At 41.2% G+C, this 16,985-nt stretch overlaps 1 long non-coding RNA gene across 6 annotated transcripts in view; it reads right to left on the reverse strand.

The window, feature by feature from the left end:
- Positions 1 to 887: 887 nt before the first annotated feature.
- The window catches only part of LOC311020772, a 72,423-nt gene continuing 56,325 nt past the window's right edge, over positions 888 to 16,985 (reverse strand). For all 6 annotated transcript variants that reach the window (XR_014597926.1, XR_014597927.1, XR_014597928.1 and 3 more), the window contains 4 exons: positions 14,688 to 14,754; positions 7,355 to 7,516; positions 1,739 to 1,962; positions 888 to 1,652 (listed from right to left, as the gene is read on the reverse strand). This is a non-coding gene — a long non-coding RNA (uncharacterized lncRNA). The remainder of the gene's footprint in view (positions 1,653 to 1,738; positions 1,963 to 7,354; positions 7,517 to 14,687; positions 14,755 to 16,985) is intronic.

Here is a 16,985-nt window from a genome sequence, read left to right on the forward strand (position 1 = left end):
TGAATGATGGCCTCTTAATAATGTAGTTCAAATCCCTGCAGTTAGCAGTGGCTCTCAGCAAGCAGCTACAAGCGTAATAATTAATAACTGTTAAACTGTCAGTTGTACAAATAAACTAAATGATTAACATCTTTTTGTCAGAAATCCCAGAATGAGAAGCAACATAACTTCACTATATAAAAACAAAGTTGAATGTAATGAATTAGGATTTCATATTTTTTTAAAGTGACATTTCATTCTTTCATTTAAACATAATCATGATATATTTATCCTTCATTTACAGTTACTTAGTCATGTTTTAAGGTAAACATTTTTCATAAGAGTAATAAATTCAAAGCAGTGTTTTAATGCTACACTTTGCAGATTATTATTATTATTATTATTACTATTATTATTAATTTGAGTATTCTTGTTATTTGAATGTAATTTGTCAACAAAATATACCAGTCTATACAAGTACCCTGGTTATGCACTGGTGTATATTTTAATCCCTAAATTATGCAATAATGACTCAGCAAATTGATCATTGATGTGAGTTCTGTATGTGACACAAACATAGTATTCACAATATGCACTTGATGAACAAGAGCTGGATTTGATTGATTGATTGATTTATTGATCTGGTTATTAGGATACAGGCAAGGTGCATTATCCACAGGACAACGACTTCATTCATTCCTTACTGGTGTTTAGTACTTGCTTGTACTTGATACACTTGATAGAAACGAGGTTCTGTTTAAGGAAAACACATGTAAGCACATTTTCTTCACTGTTTTGAGTCGATGAATATGATATTGATACGTCATATAATTGATATATATATATATATATATATATATATATATATATATATATATATATATATATATATATATATATATATATATATATATATATATATATATATATTCGCCAACATTTTAGCTGACATGATTCCAGAACATTCTCCACCAATAGAAGATGATGGCATTATACATATTATATAATACATTTATGTAAACAGAGTCCATTTCATTTATTGTTTTGGCTTATTATTAATAATAATAACAATATGGTCAAACAGAGGATTTTATTTTCTGTTTGGCAATAAACCTGGTACCCATATTTTATGGATATTATGAGTGATATTGATATCTTATACTATGGATTGATATATTGATACTGAAGGCTCAGCAGCATCAATTTCATGGTTCATTGTCAACATGGTTTCCTTATTCAGCATAAACCCAGTTATAAATCTGACATCCTTGTTTTTTCAATGTCATAAAGTATAAAGCGGCCAGGAGCTGAAAGCACACAGCCACCAATAAAAACACAGACATATCTTTAGTGGTAATCACTAAAAACATTACAGAACATATGAAATAAAGGTGATGGAGTATCTTAGATGGAACTTATCTTTGTCCCTTTCACTGAAAGTCTGTGGGTGCCTGTAAATCACTCAAGCTATTCAAATCCAACCTTTTCAGCTGGTTTTCTCAGCGTGTCACTTCATGATATATAAATAAAGTTATTTATGTTAGTTGTGTGTTATTTGTTTGCGTTCACCACCAGCTGGGATTTCATCAGCATGACTTCACTGGGTGTGGAGCTTTCCTCCAAAAACAGCCCACAAGCCGGGAAGCGTTTGGAAACCCAAAGAAGTTCTGCACCTGGACAATTAACAACACTATCAACGTCCTGCAGCCGCTTTATGGTCATTTGGTGCAATGTGAGGAGAAAATAAAATCGTACTTACTGTCATTTCAAAACTCCCGAATCATGTTCATCCTTTCAACATTTCAGCAAATTATTCCCTGGGGCAAATCCACAGCACTATTTTTCTGTTGCCAAGAACCAATAGAACAGGAAACCGCGATACACAGCACCACCTCTTCTGTCGCTGCCTGTGGTCGGGCTCACCAGCTGCCCCATCTCATGATGATGATGTCATGACCCCAAACTGACTCAGCAACATCTCAACTGGAATGAGAGAGAAAAACATTGTTGTGACACTGGGAGAGAGCACAAAAAAAATATAAAAAAAATAAGACAAAAACGACATGAAAAAAAAAGGATGAATGTAAATGTGAGAAAATAAAGTTAAATACATCAGTAACCAGAAAGGCGACCGGTGGCACTGCCATGGTGCTCAGGTAGTAAAGGGCATCATTAAGTGCTTTATGAGTCTACTGTGAGCAAATAAAACACAACAGGCTGGAACAGCAACTGATCCACGCTGTAAACTATCAGCTTTTATTGGCCACAAATAAAAACATGCTTTTTGCACACATTTCGACTCCTAAAAATACGATATTAAAGGTTCTTCGGATTGTCTGCAGGTGTCGTGATCGGGGATTATTAATATCCTCTAATATCACATTTAAGACAAATGTTGGTGTTAGAAACAGGGTGAACACGACTCATGACAGCATATTAAGCAATTACTGATGCGTTAGTCATGAAAGCAGATGTATTACAATCTGGAGCATGTTACGGGTTTCCACCGCTTCCTTTCTGGTAACTATTGGGCATTTTTCTACCAATGATTGAAGTTCTCAGATGGTATTCTAGTATATATATATATATCGATATATATATATATATATATATATATATATATATATGTATATACACACACAATATATTAGCTGCAAAATGGTAAAATGGTAAATGGTCCTCATTTATATAGCACTTTTCTCCAAAGCACTTTACAGTAATGACTGACATTCACCCATTCACACACTGACGGCGGAGTCAACCACGCAGGGCGACAGCGAACCAGAGCAATCTGCGAACCGGCAATCTTGCGGTTGCCAGCCAACCCGCTCTACCTCCTGAGCTAAACCCCCCCAGCTGTGCTTTATAGTACAGCTTAGTTATTTCATATTTATATCACACATGCTGCCGTCTGGCTTCTGCTTTTTTCCTGACATTAAAAATAAAATGAAGAAACAATCAAGGCATTACCTTCTCTTTGATGCCTTTCTTTACACATAATTATGATAAGAGTGGTATGATTAAAAGATTGTATTATAAATATCAGCAAACAAGTACAGTTAAAAAACGGTCTTCAACACCAACATAATATAAGTCTCGACAAAATGCAACTACGACACATTGGATAAACATCTGTGTACAATGTTCAACATCTTTGCAGCTTCCTGCTTTCCTTCACACACACACACACACACACACACACACACACACACACACACACACACACACACACACACACACACACACACACACACACACACACACACACTCACTCTACGAGGCAGCGTCGAAGGAAACAAAGGAAATGTCGCTGTGCATTGGATTCAAAATACACGCTAAGTCACGATCCAGACATGATCTTCATGATCGTATTATTAATTTCTATGCGGTTTTATTTATTTATGTGTTAATGCATCATTTTAAGGAGAGAAACTTTGGGCAAAAATAAAAATGTTTAAGCACTGGTCAGTTTTGAGATTTTTGGCTTCCATAACATGACTTATTTCATACTCCAAAATGTATTACTAACTAAAGTAAACTAACATTTATAGGTGGTTAGTTTACTACTTTGTATATTTGCATCTGTAGATTTGTCCCAAAATCACCAAAAGTTACCATTTGCCTCAAATGCCTGATTTCCATATTTAAACATCAAAAATGATTGTCACAAATCAACTGGGGAAGTCGAATAAAAATAAATCTATTAGTTCATTTATTTATTTACCCTTATGATCTTCTAACATCGTTAAAGGCCGTTTTTCTAAATTAGTTTTTTCTCCAACAGAAGTCTCCACTTCAGCAGCTCTTATATCCACCAAACTTCCCCGTTTGATTCTTCTCTCTATTCTGAAGGTTTTACAGAGGGCTTTATTCACACTAATCTATACAATACTTGATTGATAAAAACATGGAGAAAATAGATTTTTTTCAGTATTCTGATTGATGGAGGAGTGTTGCTGCTACGTCACTGTGGGTCGGGCACTGAGTGCAGGAGGGGGGGGGGGGACAACAACCTGGCTGCCATGGTAACGCTGCGGTGACAATTTCAGAAAGAGGCCCCAACGGTATGCTGAAATATCGAATTATTATATTATTATTATATAATAATATAAAAATGCTATCCCTTCATGCCATCGGCCAAACTGAGCACATCGTGGACAGCGACGGATGTCTGCAGGTGAATGTCAACCGTTCTCACAACAACGCATCCAATAAAAACACAGCAGGACTCCGATAACGTGTTACGTGTGGGCAGAAAACAGGCTGTCGGTGAGTCATTATTGCCACCTCAGAAATACACATGTTCAGACGAGAACATCGTCAGCATAAAAAGGCATTCGCAGCGAAAGCAAAATGATTGTTCATTTTACATATAGAAAACTGTAAGTACAGGTCCCCTCCAGGACCCTGAGGATCCGGGAGCTCCGAGGCGGGCAGGAAGGATCGTGGCCGCCCCCTCTCACCCCGGGCACAAACTGTTTGAGTCACTTCCCTCTGGCAGGAAGCTGAGGTCTATAAGACCAAAACCACTGCCACAAGAAGAGTTTCATCCCGGCTGCAGTCGGCCTCATCTTCTCAGGACAAACATTCAAATTCCTGCACATCGGAGAGCAGACACTTCAATGACTTATATCATATATTTTTAGGATGTTCTTGTGTATTGTTTATTTTTGATATTTCCTTTTTAATTGCACTTTTTTAATTGTTGTGCATCATTAAGTCAAATTCCTCGTATGTGCAAACAAACTCAAACACAGTCACACGGTAGTAAATATAACATAACACACACAACGTATCATTTCATATATTGGTTTTGTGCAGAGCGACACTCCTTTTTATTTTGTGTCACTCAGACACCGGACCTATTAGTTGGGTTAAGGAAGTTTGACACACTTTACACTTTGTGAGTATTTCTAAGTATTTAATACTACGCACTGGCCAGGTCTGGATGTTGCTGAGTCATGTGGATGTATTTCATGTTTGTGTCTCCAGCTAAAATGATCCTAATTAACTTTGTAGTGCTGAAAGACACTGAACATGTAACCAGCAGACTGCTTTCTGTCTCTATTTCACAAGCTGCCACGACACTTTGTGTTTACAGACATTTACTCTTCACACTTTGAGCTGATCTTTTTCCACTAGTTTGGTCTCAGAATGTTGTATATTGTTATTTTACGTCCCGCTGTTTTGTGCCCTGTAAATATGTTACAGTTTTAAATAAACTGTAGAGCAGGTAATTAAAACCATCTGTAAATACACAATGTGTAGTTGTCTTCTAGGAGACAGGTTCTTCTGCTAAAGGATGAATGTCTTTAGCTTTAAAGACCTTCAGGACAAAAAAAGATGAATGAACGTCTTCCATTTATAACCTTCACACCGGAGCCATTACAGCGGCCCGGTGCTTTGAGACTTCTCGGCTTCAGCGTCGCTGTTCATCATCCTGTTAAGAGCTGAGGAGATGAAGTAGTCCGCTGCCCTTTTTAAGTGGAGCGCCACTTAGTTTCCGACTCACGGCGAGCTGTCAGGAGACGCTACGGCCCCGCGGAGAGTCTCAGCACAAGTGTTAGACATTTATGTGTGAAACGCATATTAAAGAGATCAATACGTAAAATGACACCACTGACTTCTCACTCATTTAAAGGCCCAAAAGCTCAAACTGGTCCGCAGAGAAACCAACTGGTCACACCGTGTAAACAACAACGCTCCACCACAAAAACCTATGATTTTAAAATGTGAATTCAACCAACAACAAAACCACTCAGTTGCATTTGGAATTGGAAAAAAGCACGAAAGCACGGTGGCTTGGTCTACTCAAAATGACGTTTCCACTGAACCAAACTGCGTTGTGAATCACGTTTCGAGGAAAACATTGTATGTCTGGCTTCCACCAGGAGAGTGCTGTCGGTGCGTTCTTCTGCGGTTTCAATTTCACAGTAAATTTAAAGCCAAACCACGATGTTCATTAATAAACCTCACGTTTTGCACGATTTGTTTTGCTGATTAACCGAGTGTTTCAAACTGTATCAAACCGTTTGCTCTGGGAGAAACAAACGTAATTGAGAGTGAGGTTTCGTGGTAAACCTTGTAGCAGATCGAGTGTCTACGCGGCGGCTCGGACGTCAGTGTCAGGCGGCGAGGGGTGGGCCAAAGCGACGGCATTTGACGCCCTGTGGTGGAGAACGGGCTGGAGGAACACCTCCATCCACAGTCATCTTCTCTTCAAAGTCACTGTGTGACTGTTTAGGCTGCATAGTCAAGAATAAAATGGATCTTTTTCACTCAGGACAAAGACGTATAACCCTGATGACTAATTGACCACATGAATCAGTCTGATAGATGATTCCTTCCAGCCTGACAAAGTGGATCTGCATTTAGCTCTCAGGGCAGCATTAAAAACTGAGTCGTCATTTATTTGAGAAAAAAAAGTTGCATCTCTGACTCCAGCTGCCTTCATGCAGTCAGTTTATTTAATGTACAGAAGGTTCAGCAATATTCTGTCTCATTATCAGTTTGAATTGTTACACACATGAGGTCGCATTTTGAATTTTGGTATTTCTCAAGATGAAACTTTGATGACTCAAATCAGAGCACACAGTGAGCGTAGACACTAATATAGGTGGATAAAATAAATAATGAATATATTAAGCGGAGACATTACAGGTGCATAAAGCATTTACTTACTCAGTCAATTAAAGTCATTAAGACAATTCATTGTTGTTTAAAATGTTATGTTTAAAGTTTTAAGTCACAAGGTTTGGTTATTACAGCGTGACAAATAGCAGCATTAGCGTGGAGGATACGACACGCTGACACTCGGTGCAAATTCTCCACTTAATCAGGGAGTCGATTCATTATCGGAGATTAAAGGAGAAGAACCAGTTTGATGGATGACTCCACGCTTGTCTTGTCGTCTCTGGTGATGAAGTGAGACCTGCATCACTACTTAACAGCGACTGTATGTATCGGCTTGAGGTCAGAGGTCAAGGTCATCATCTATTTAACTGTTACTGTCAGGGTGGAGGGGCCACTTTATCAGGCACACCAGGCTGAAGCTAAATTAAATAATCTCTCTCTCATCTTTATTTTCATATGTGCAATCTCAACAGAGGTATTCAACTTATTTATAGTTATTTATTTATTAAATCTTACTGTTACTTACTAATTTAAGTCTGTTATAGATCCTCTTATATTAAGTCAATTATTTTCATTCCATGTGTTGCTTGTATTCTTGTGTATTCTTGGTGCGTGTGTGTGTGTGCGCGTGTGTGTGTGTGTGTGTGTGTGTGTGTGTGTGTGTGTGTGTGTGTGTGTGTGTGCGTGTGTGTGTGTGTGTGTGAACCTCTTATCTTGTGTCTCATCTTAATACAATACTTACTTGTGGCTTGGAGTGGACATAGTCATGGTGAGGCCACCCGTTGGTTTGTGGACTACAGTTTTGAAGCCTCCAGTTCTGCATTTCGGCCGTTGGCATCTTGGAATTTTTGCAACCAGTGAAGGAAGTGACCATATTTGGACTGTGGAGGAGCGACGGGTGGATCTGAAGAACACAAGCGACAGGGTGGCAACGTTACTGAATCTGGATCCATCTGGATTCTGGTGTAAAGATGTTAACAAAGTAAGCTTCATAATTCAAGGTCAACTTTACAGCTAAGTGTTAAAGTCATCTTAGTAACTAACTGGTAGCGTGGTAGCGACCTGTCAATCAGCAAGTAGCCCCGCCCCTAAAGCATTCCCCTGCTTTCTGGTCTGTTGGACTCTAAATGGACCATAATGTACTAAATGAACATCATACTGGATTGAAGAAGACTTGAAACTAGAGATTGAGACCATAAACTCATGTTTACAATGTTTACTGAGATAATAAATCAAGTGAGAAGTAGGACCATTCTCTCATAGACTTATATTTTGGAACCAAAGGAGACGCCCCCTGATGGCCAGTAGAGGGAATGCACGTTTAAGGCACTTCAGCTTTGGCTCACTTTTCTGCTTTACTGCTTGGATGTACAAAACAATTTATTTCACTGGTCTTTCTGATTTCGTCCTTTAAAACATGGCACTATGACTTCCTACACCTGCTGAAATCTGCTATACGGAGCCCTGGAGAGGCCATCCGGAGGGGGGAAAAATTATAATAATTTAAATAAAATTATATATATATATATAATATATATATATATATATATATATATATATATAATATATATATATATATTGTTCCCACATTTTAGTTAATTTGTTCCCACGAGTTGTATCTCGAGCGTTCAATGTAGTAAAACGTGGCCTCATATATATATTTTTTTCTCCAGATGGCATCAGGGCTCCGTCGCTGTAGATCAAGAGGCTCAAAATTTAAATGTATTGATGAAAATCAATGTTTTCATCTTCAGAAGTATTAGGACTCTGGATCTTAATCCCCAAAATTGGTTTATCTTTTATAAACATCATTAAAGTTTTCTTCTCCTGGTCCCTGTTAGGCACAGCAATAAATCATATTTCATTTCATGGGCTTTTTCTTTAAACATAAGACATTTTGATATGTCAAAGTAATAAATGCCAATATTAAATTTAATCTGTAGTGGCTAAGGGGTTAATAATTTTTGCAGCCGAAGGATATCTAGGTCACCATGTCAGGCTGTGTTGTGAAGGCCTGGGTTCATAAGTTCAAAATATATGTTCAAAAGAAACTGAATACACCATTATGTCATAATAACCTTGAAGAGGTCAGCTGGGACTGCCAGGTGTGATAGCTGGAAGAGCTAAACGGTAAATGGCCTCATTTATTTATTTCATTTATATAAAAGCGCTTTAGAGGAATAACTGTCATTCACCCATTCACTCACACATTCACACACCGACGGCGGAGTCAACCACGCAGGGTGACAGCCAGCTCGTCAATTAGGGTGAGGTGTCTTGCTCAGGGACACCAGGCACTCAGCTAGGAGGAGCCGCGAATCGAACCGGCAATCTTCCGGTTGCCAGTCCAACGCTCTACCTCCTGAGCTAAACCCCCCCCCACCTGCTCCCAAGAGCTCCAGATTATGGGCGGGGAAATATGACAGTCATTGTTTTTTTGGGGAAAATGGGATCCTGATTTGAAGAAAGGATGAGATTGACAACCTGACATGGGTGTGGGAATCCTGGGACCAACAGCATATAAATCGAGGGCACACAGCTCTCGGCTGGTCTTTACCCCGGGGTAACCCATGATGTTTGGATCCTGTATTGGCTAATAAACATCTTTTTTGGATTAAAGACTGGCTGGACTTCTTTTCATCTGGGACTGCAATTGTGAGATCTGTTAGATAGTTAGTTTATCTAAAATGGACCTAGAAATAATGTAGGTGAAGGTTTTTCGCTCCAACAAATCACAGCTGAATTCCATTTAGCTGCTTGAGTTTAAGGATATACTTTATAACTTTATGTTCATAACAGGTCTGCTTTTCCTACCAAGAACAATTAAAATGTGCCAAAGACGTGTGGTTGGAGGTGGACAAAGTAAGCAGGACAAAACAAATGTCTTCAGAGTCATTTGCTCTCCGCTGACTCTCATTTAATCTGCTCTTTCTTTTACATTTCACGGGAGAAGGAGCTCATTTCCTGACGGGGAGATGGATGTGGAGATAAAATGGCCGACCACAATGGCGCACACACACAGGCACACACACACCTACACACACACACACACACACCTACACACATACACACACACACACACACACACACACAGCTGTCTAAACAAGTCAAGGATTAGAGGTTCTTTTGCTCAAGAGAGAACATTTACATTTGCTGCTTTTGTGCTTGGTGTGTGTGTGTGTGTGTGTGTGTGTGTGTGTGTGTGTGTGTGTGTGTGTGTGTGTGTGTGTGTGTGTGTGTGTGTGTGTGTGTGTGTGTGTGAGACGACTGGAAACACAGCTTTCAGTTTCCACTCAGTAAACACGGAAAGTCGCACGCACTCACACTGAAAAATGATTATAATTAAATTACGTCCACTGAAACTTCCAAAACTTTTTTCCCATCTTTGATTTTTTCCCAATGTAAAGTATACAAATCACAGCAGGGTATTCCTGCCTTCCATCAGTCAAAGTTGTTATTCATTTGGATTTCACACATATTTCATTCCTCACACAGTTCATAAAAGAAGGCAGCTCCGTCACCAAAGGAGGATCCTAAACATGTCTGCTTCAACACCACTCTCTTGTCTGCATGAGAAAAACATGTAACCAGCAGCCGCTTAGCTTAGCTTAGCATGAAGACTGGTAGCAAAGGTTCTGACTGAAGGAAACAAACTGAGTCTGCCTACCAGCAGGTCTAATGCTCACTAATAAACATGTTGCATCTCAGTTGAATCACCATTTTAGATACTTTTATCCTCCTATTTACATTTTAAGAATATGTGTATATATGGTGTCGTGACAGGTCTCCATAAACATGGGTGCACTGCACCAGTTGATCTGTACGATTGCCCCCTCCTCCCCAGCCCCCCGCCGGCCTGCACTCACACTACTCACACAGGCCGAAGCACGATGACCTCTTGTACGTCATCACATCGTAATACGGCGCCACATGGCTTTATGTAGTTTCCAAGAAGCGGTGTCTCAGAGTCGCCAATAGAGAACAACCATCTGAGTGGAGCGCTGAGCGATGATGAGAAGCCTCATGCATGAGTAACTGTAGCGTGCCGAAGCACACCTCGTCTAACCATGCCAGGGCTGAGGACGTTTACCGTATGGAGCCCTCGCACTCGTCAAAGAAACCAGACTTTTGGAGCCGATGCTGTAAAATACACATGGCAGAAACCCTGGAGTGGAGTGTCGCATTCAAGACTCGACACGGACACACGGACACACGGACATCACTCGCTGCACTGTTTTAATGTGAAACGCACAGCTGGAGAAGTCACCATCAAAGTGAGATAGTTTTAATTTTTCTGTGGTGTTTAACAAAAGCATTTTAATAAAAAACAAACATGTCATGTGATCTGCTATTAAGCACATTGACCACACAGCCATTTAGGCTACTAGGTTTCACCTTGTCCTGTCTATGATCTAAAATGCTGGGTAGCTTGTGAATATCATCAAGAGATGAGTAAAATATTATCTTCATTCAATTTAATAAATCAGAATGTATACATTGATTAATTATATATTGTATTATCCATCCAAAACTGCAAAGGAATTAACTAAATTCATGAAATATTCTGGAGTGATATAAAGTAAAGTAGCAAGAAATAGAAATTCTCAGGTTAAGCAATACCAGCAGTACCTTTAAGTAGTACTTAAATACAGAACTTGGTTACTTTCCACTGCTGTATTGATCATGTTCGGTGGTTTTGTTTACATGCCTGCAGTGAGACAAGATGTTCTGATAATCCTCTTAAATTGGACAGGTTGTGTTCCAACACACTGACAGACAAAACACACAAGCAGCTTGTTCCCATTTAAATAAGTGTGACGAAGGTGTGAACATGTCGTGACTGGTCAGATCTGGAGATACTGTGAAAACACTGAACTCCAGTCGAGGCAATAATGGCAGTCATATGATGAGGTTCTCCCTTTGTTCTCCAAACATTTCAACTTCCCAGGCTGTGTTCACACTGAAAGCCTAACTGCTCCATTCGTAATTCATTTCCAGGCTCTACGCTGGCATATGAGGGCCATTGTAGTAGACATTATTTTTAAAAATGGGGGAGGGTGACATTTCACAAATTTGCCATAACTTTATGCAACATTAAAAGAAAAAACTCACAAATTTGCAAGATTATAGAGTCAAAAATCAAAATGTATGTGAAAAAAATATTTTCTCTGAGAATTAAGTAGCAAATTTAGCCAAGAAAGATGAGGATAAACTCAAAAAATTTAGGAAATAATTAAGTCATACATTAAAAAATAACAATAAAAAACACTTTCAGAAAATTGCAGAGATTAAAGGAGGACGCTGGACAGAGGAGGCTGGAGGAGGACGGAGGAGGCTGGAGGAGGACAAAGGAGGCTGGACAAAGGAGGCTGGAGGAGGCTGGACAGAGGAGGCTGGAGGAGGATGGAGGAGGACGGAGGAGGAGGAGGATTGAGGAGGATGGAGGAGGCTGGAGGAGGACAGATGAGGCTGGAGGAGGCTGGACAGAGGAGGCTGGAGGAGGACAGAGGAGGCTGGAGGAGGCTGGACAGAGGAGGCTGGAGGAGGCTGGAGGAGGCTGGACAGAGGAGGCTGGAGGAGGACAGAGGAGGCTGGAGGAGGACAGATGAGGCTGGAGGAGGCTGGACAGAGGAGGCTGGAGGAGGACAGAGGAGGCTGGAGGAGGCTGGACAGAGGAGGCTGGAGGAGGATGGACAGAGGAGGCTGGAGATGGACGGAGGAGGACAGAGGAGGCTGGAGGAGGACAGAGGAGGCTGGAGGAGGCTGGACAGAGGAGTCTGGAGGAGGACGGAGGAGGACAGATGAGGCTTGAGGAGGTTGGAGGAGGACAGAGGAGGCTGGAGGAGGATGGAGGAGGACAGAGGAGGCTTGAGGAGGCTGGAGGAGGACGGAGGAGGAGGAGGATTGAGGAGGATGGAGGAGGCTGGAGGAGGAGGAGGATTGAGGAGGATGGATGAGGCTGGAGGAGGAGGAGGATTGAGGAGGATGGATGAGGCTGGAGGAGGACGGAGGAGGACAGAGGAGGCTGGAGGAGGACAGAGGAGGACGGAGGAGGACAGAGGAGGCTGGAGGAGGACGGAGGAGGACAGAGGAGGCTGGAGGAGGACGGAGGAGGACAGAGGAGGCTTGAGGAGGATGGAGGAGGACGGAGGAGGAGGAGGATTGAGGAGGATGGAGGAGGCTGGAGGAGGACGGAGGAGGAGGAGGATTGAGGAGGATGGAGGAGGCTGGAGGAGGACGGAGGAGGACAGAGGAGGCTTGAGGAGGCTGGAGGAGGCTGGAGGAGGACGGAGGAGGCTTGAGGAGGACAGAGGAGGAGGAGGATTGAGGAGGATGGAGGAGGCTGGAGGAGGACGGAGGAGGACAGAGGAGGCTGGAGGAGGATGGAGGAGGACAGAGGAGGCTGGAGGAGGATGGAGGAGGACAGAGGAGGCTTGAGGAGGCTGGAGGAGGCTGGAGGAGGCTGGTGTACACTGTGGCACTTGGGGAAGCAGCAGAAAGTGAAAGTAGGAGCAGCAAGTTAATTCGGCCGTCTGTCTGTTGTCCTCCATCTGCAGCCGGCGGTCTGAACGAGGCCCAAGATAATGAATATAGAACCTTCTGCTTTTTTGTTTTTTTAATGCAGGTTCATTTTCTGAATGCTGAGTCAGCTGCTGTTATAAGCTGCTTTATAGTTGTTGGCATCGGCTCCGTTGTCACACACACACACACACACACAAAGAGAGAGAGAGAGAGTAACCTACGAGCTTCTGGCGTTGACGCCATGACACTTATATTATTGATCATTAGCGCTGTGTGATGAATGGATGGACTCCACTTTAGTAAATGAATGTGAGCGGCTGCAGCTGCACTCAGCATCAGTCAGCCGGCATTAGAGAGAGGACTGAGCGGTGGGTGAGCGAGGGCGTGGAAGGTGTGAGTATGGTAATGAGAAGTCTGCCCCCATGATGCACCTCCAGTTTATACGAGTACATCTTCTGCAGACTTCGTGTAACAGGCCTCTTAAAATAGACCTGCATTTCCATACTTTTAAGATAAAGATTAAATGTTTCCTTTTTCATAGTTTGGCTACAGATTTATTGATTCTAATTCAATTCAACCACAAGATGCATTCATGACGGTTCCTAAACCTAAACCCCAAACAACACTTCCAATTGAAATCCATTATTTTCAAAGTGCTGAGCAACCTAGCGGCTTTTGTCCACAACGATTTAGATTAGTACTGGTTTAAAATGAGCAATTAAACTACAGCTGTGTTCAGCGGCCGCATCCTTCAGAGGCTGCATTTGAAGACCGAATGCCTCCCCGCGGCTGAGAGAGACAAGGCCATCCCATTTCAAAGATGCAGCCCAGAAATTTGGCCTTCTTTTTCTGATTCAGAGGATCCAACTTGTGGATCCTTAGCCCACCTTATCCCAAGATGCATTGCGTGGCGGTGACGCTTGGATTTTAATCAACATGGCATCTACGAGCGGATCAGCAGCGGGAGATGCAGCAGAATATATAAACATACATACTATACATATCCTCCGTCATAATAGAAATAAAAAATATGATCTCTGGCTCCATTTTAATCAGATAACCTTAGTAACCTCCTCTACGCTCGTTCTTGTCAACAGCTGCTGGTTGCTAGGTGATGGAAGAGGCAAGACAGAAGGAACAGTCGGACCATCAGAAAAGGGGGTCGGTTGTCTTGCACTTTGAACAGTTACACTGTCTTATTTCAATTTATTTTATTTTATTTATATAGACCCAAATGGCTTTCTAACAGTGAGCTTGTTTTAACCTTATTGTATTTTACATGTTTGGTGCATTGCTCAAAGGCACATAGACAGAGAACCACTCTGATTGATGTCTTGTTGATTTTTATGATACAGGTTTTCCATATTTAGTCACACTTGTCGGGACGGTTGAAATGATCCTGACCTTCGATATTTCTCCTCAACAAACCACAAAAACAGAAGTTGAGCTTTTTGCTGGCCACTGTTGTTGCTGCCAGCGACATGGAAGCTATGAACATGTTTTACAACATCAACAAGGAAGTGATCAGGCTGCCAGTGTGTGTAAAGTCCTACCGGCGCTGAAGTGGTTTCCCATCAGGTGTTCGGATGGACGGACGTTCCTCGATCCTGCACCCTCGCCCTGCAAAAGAAGCAAAATGACCCATTTTAACAAGTTATTTACACTTTAAACCTTAGAGACCCACATAGACCTGTTCTTGTCTTTTTTAGGGAGGGGTCTGAATGGGGAGATACCAGCTCAACAGTACACGCCACATAGAAGTGAAAGCTGGGAACACGAATATTCATTGGAGATGCAGTTCAGCAGTGTGTGTTGAGTTATTGTAGTCAGAAATGAATTAGTTAAAATAAAACATCAAAAAGGATGGTCATCATATACTTCAATCATCATGTTCTGTTATGTTTCATACGTTCTTGCAGCCATTTTGGGGTTGATAACATTTATTAGGCAGATTTGGTGCTAAATTTGGAAAAAAAATCACTGCCTAAAAATAATAAAATGATAAGGAATCCTTCCAAAATGCGAGAAACACCATAGAAGAAGTCAGGCTCTGGTTTTGATTTCTCAAACTTTGGACAAAGGAGATTTCTCCAAGAATCACATTTTTTGTGTGATTGGATGGCAAAATCACACACACACACACACACACACACACACACACACACACACACACACACACACACACACACACACACACACACACACACACACACACACACACACACACACACACACACACACACACACACACAGACCTGATGAGTCCACTGAAATGTTACAAATTGATTCTTTTTTTATTTATCATGTTTACATTATGATATCATACTGCTTTTAGCAGACTCATGACTGGTTTGTGTCTTATTGAGAAACAGCAGTTTTCGGTGCAGAACTGCAGCTCCTCACACGGTCCTCCAACCTGACGTTCCCAGTAAACGGGACTGTTTCTGTGTGAAACACGGCGATGCCTCCTGGCACACGTGGACTGAAACCACTGAAAGACGCTGGATGACTACATCTCGTTTCAGAACGGGCTGAAACACACCTCAGACAGCAAATTAAGAATTCATTAACATGCTAATTAGTTCTTAGTGCCACCTGCTGTAGTAATTAATTATTATATAACTTAGTATTAATATATTCATAAAGCATAAATGTAAGACACATTTTGTAGAATGACTCAAATGGAAAAACAATATTGCCAATGATAATAAAAGTTACATTGCCCATGATTTAGATGAACCTGTCTCATTCTATTTGAGCTTGTTGTCTTTCTTTTGCATGTTTGATGTTTTATGTAACACACCTGTTACTGTACATGTTGTACCTGTGAAAACAAGTCATAGACGGGGCTTGAATTTCAAGTTTGTCATTCTCCTCCTCCGTCTTTGGCGTTTCTTGTTCATGTCCCCGTGGACAGACAGACAGACAGGTGAGTAAACAACGCTGTGCCTGCAGGTTGCTGTCGGCATCAGCACACACGGAGAATCTTAACGTTATCCTCAGTTAACCTTCACCCCAAACGACTCTGTTCGTCCCGCGAGGACAGAACGGCTGCAGAGACCTCAACTGTGACTCGTGGAACCAACGTAAATGTGGAGAACGTCTGCAGGGTGACTCAGCATGAGCAGGGTGACTCAGCATGATGGTCCGTTAAAAAGGTGAAAATACACTGTAATGTATCTCGAAACATTTGCAAAAGTGGAAAAACGAATTATGGTTATTTTCAATGACATAGTTGATATTAATATTATATAAAGTGATATAATTTTATTCTTTTTCTTTGTGATTATTATATTGATTTTGTTTCATCTATTGTGCTGTTTTTATCAGTGTTCAAGTGTTTTAATCTTGCTTTGTGTTTGCTGCTGTTCTTCTTCTGTCAATTCAGTTTTTAAAGGTGCTGCACAAATAAAGTTATTATTTTTATTAGAATACATTTTCACACTTGTCAAACTTCTCTAGTTTTACCGGTTTCCACCCGGAGTCACTACCCTCTCGTATTGCTCAAGATTTATGACGACTCTTCACACCCTTATTTTTGCATTTTGGTGATCACACCCCGTTTCTGTCACTGTAAAGCTTGTATGAGTCCCACGACTCTAAAGGTCTACTGTTTACAGCAATACAATAACAATTCCTGTTGCTCACAGAAATGAAAGGAAGGAGGCAGGAAGTCAAGTCTGCTGTGTCGCTGAATTAACTCGATAAACTTGATACAATCTTAAGTATTTAACATAAAAATGCTGCTGCAGTGCTCTTATGTTATTTTCATTCTTTAAAAGTCACCAGAATGCTGGAAACAAAGTCTCTGAAACTTTTTAAAATCAGGTCTGTGAATGAATCTCTTCTTC

This window comes from Eutrigla gurnardus, assembly GCF_963514095.1.
Source record: "Eutrigla gurnardus genome assembly, chromosome: 11".
In the NCBI taxonomy this organism is placed as follows: Eukaryota; Metazoa; Chordata; class Actinopteri; order Perciformes; family Triglidae; genus Eutrigla; species Eutrigla gurnardus.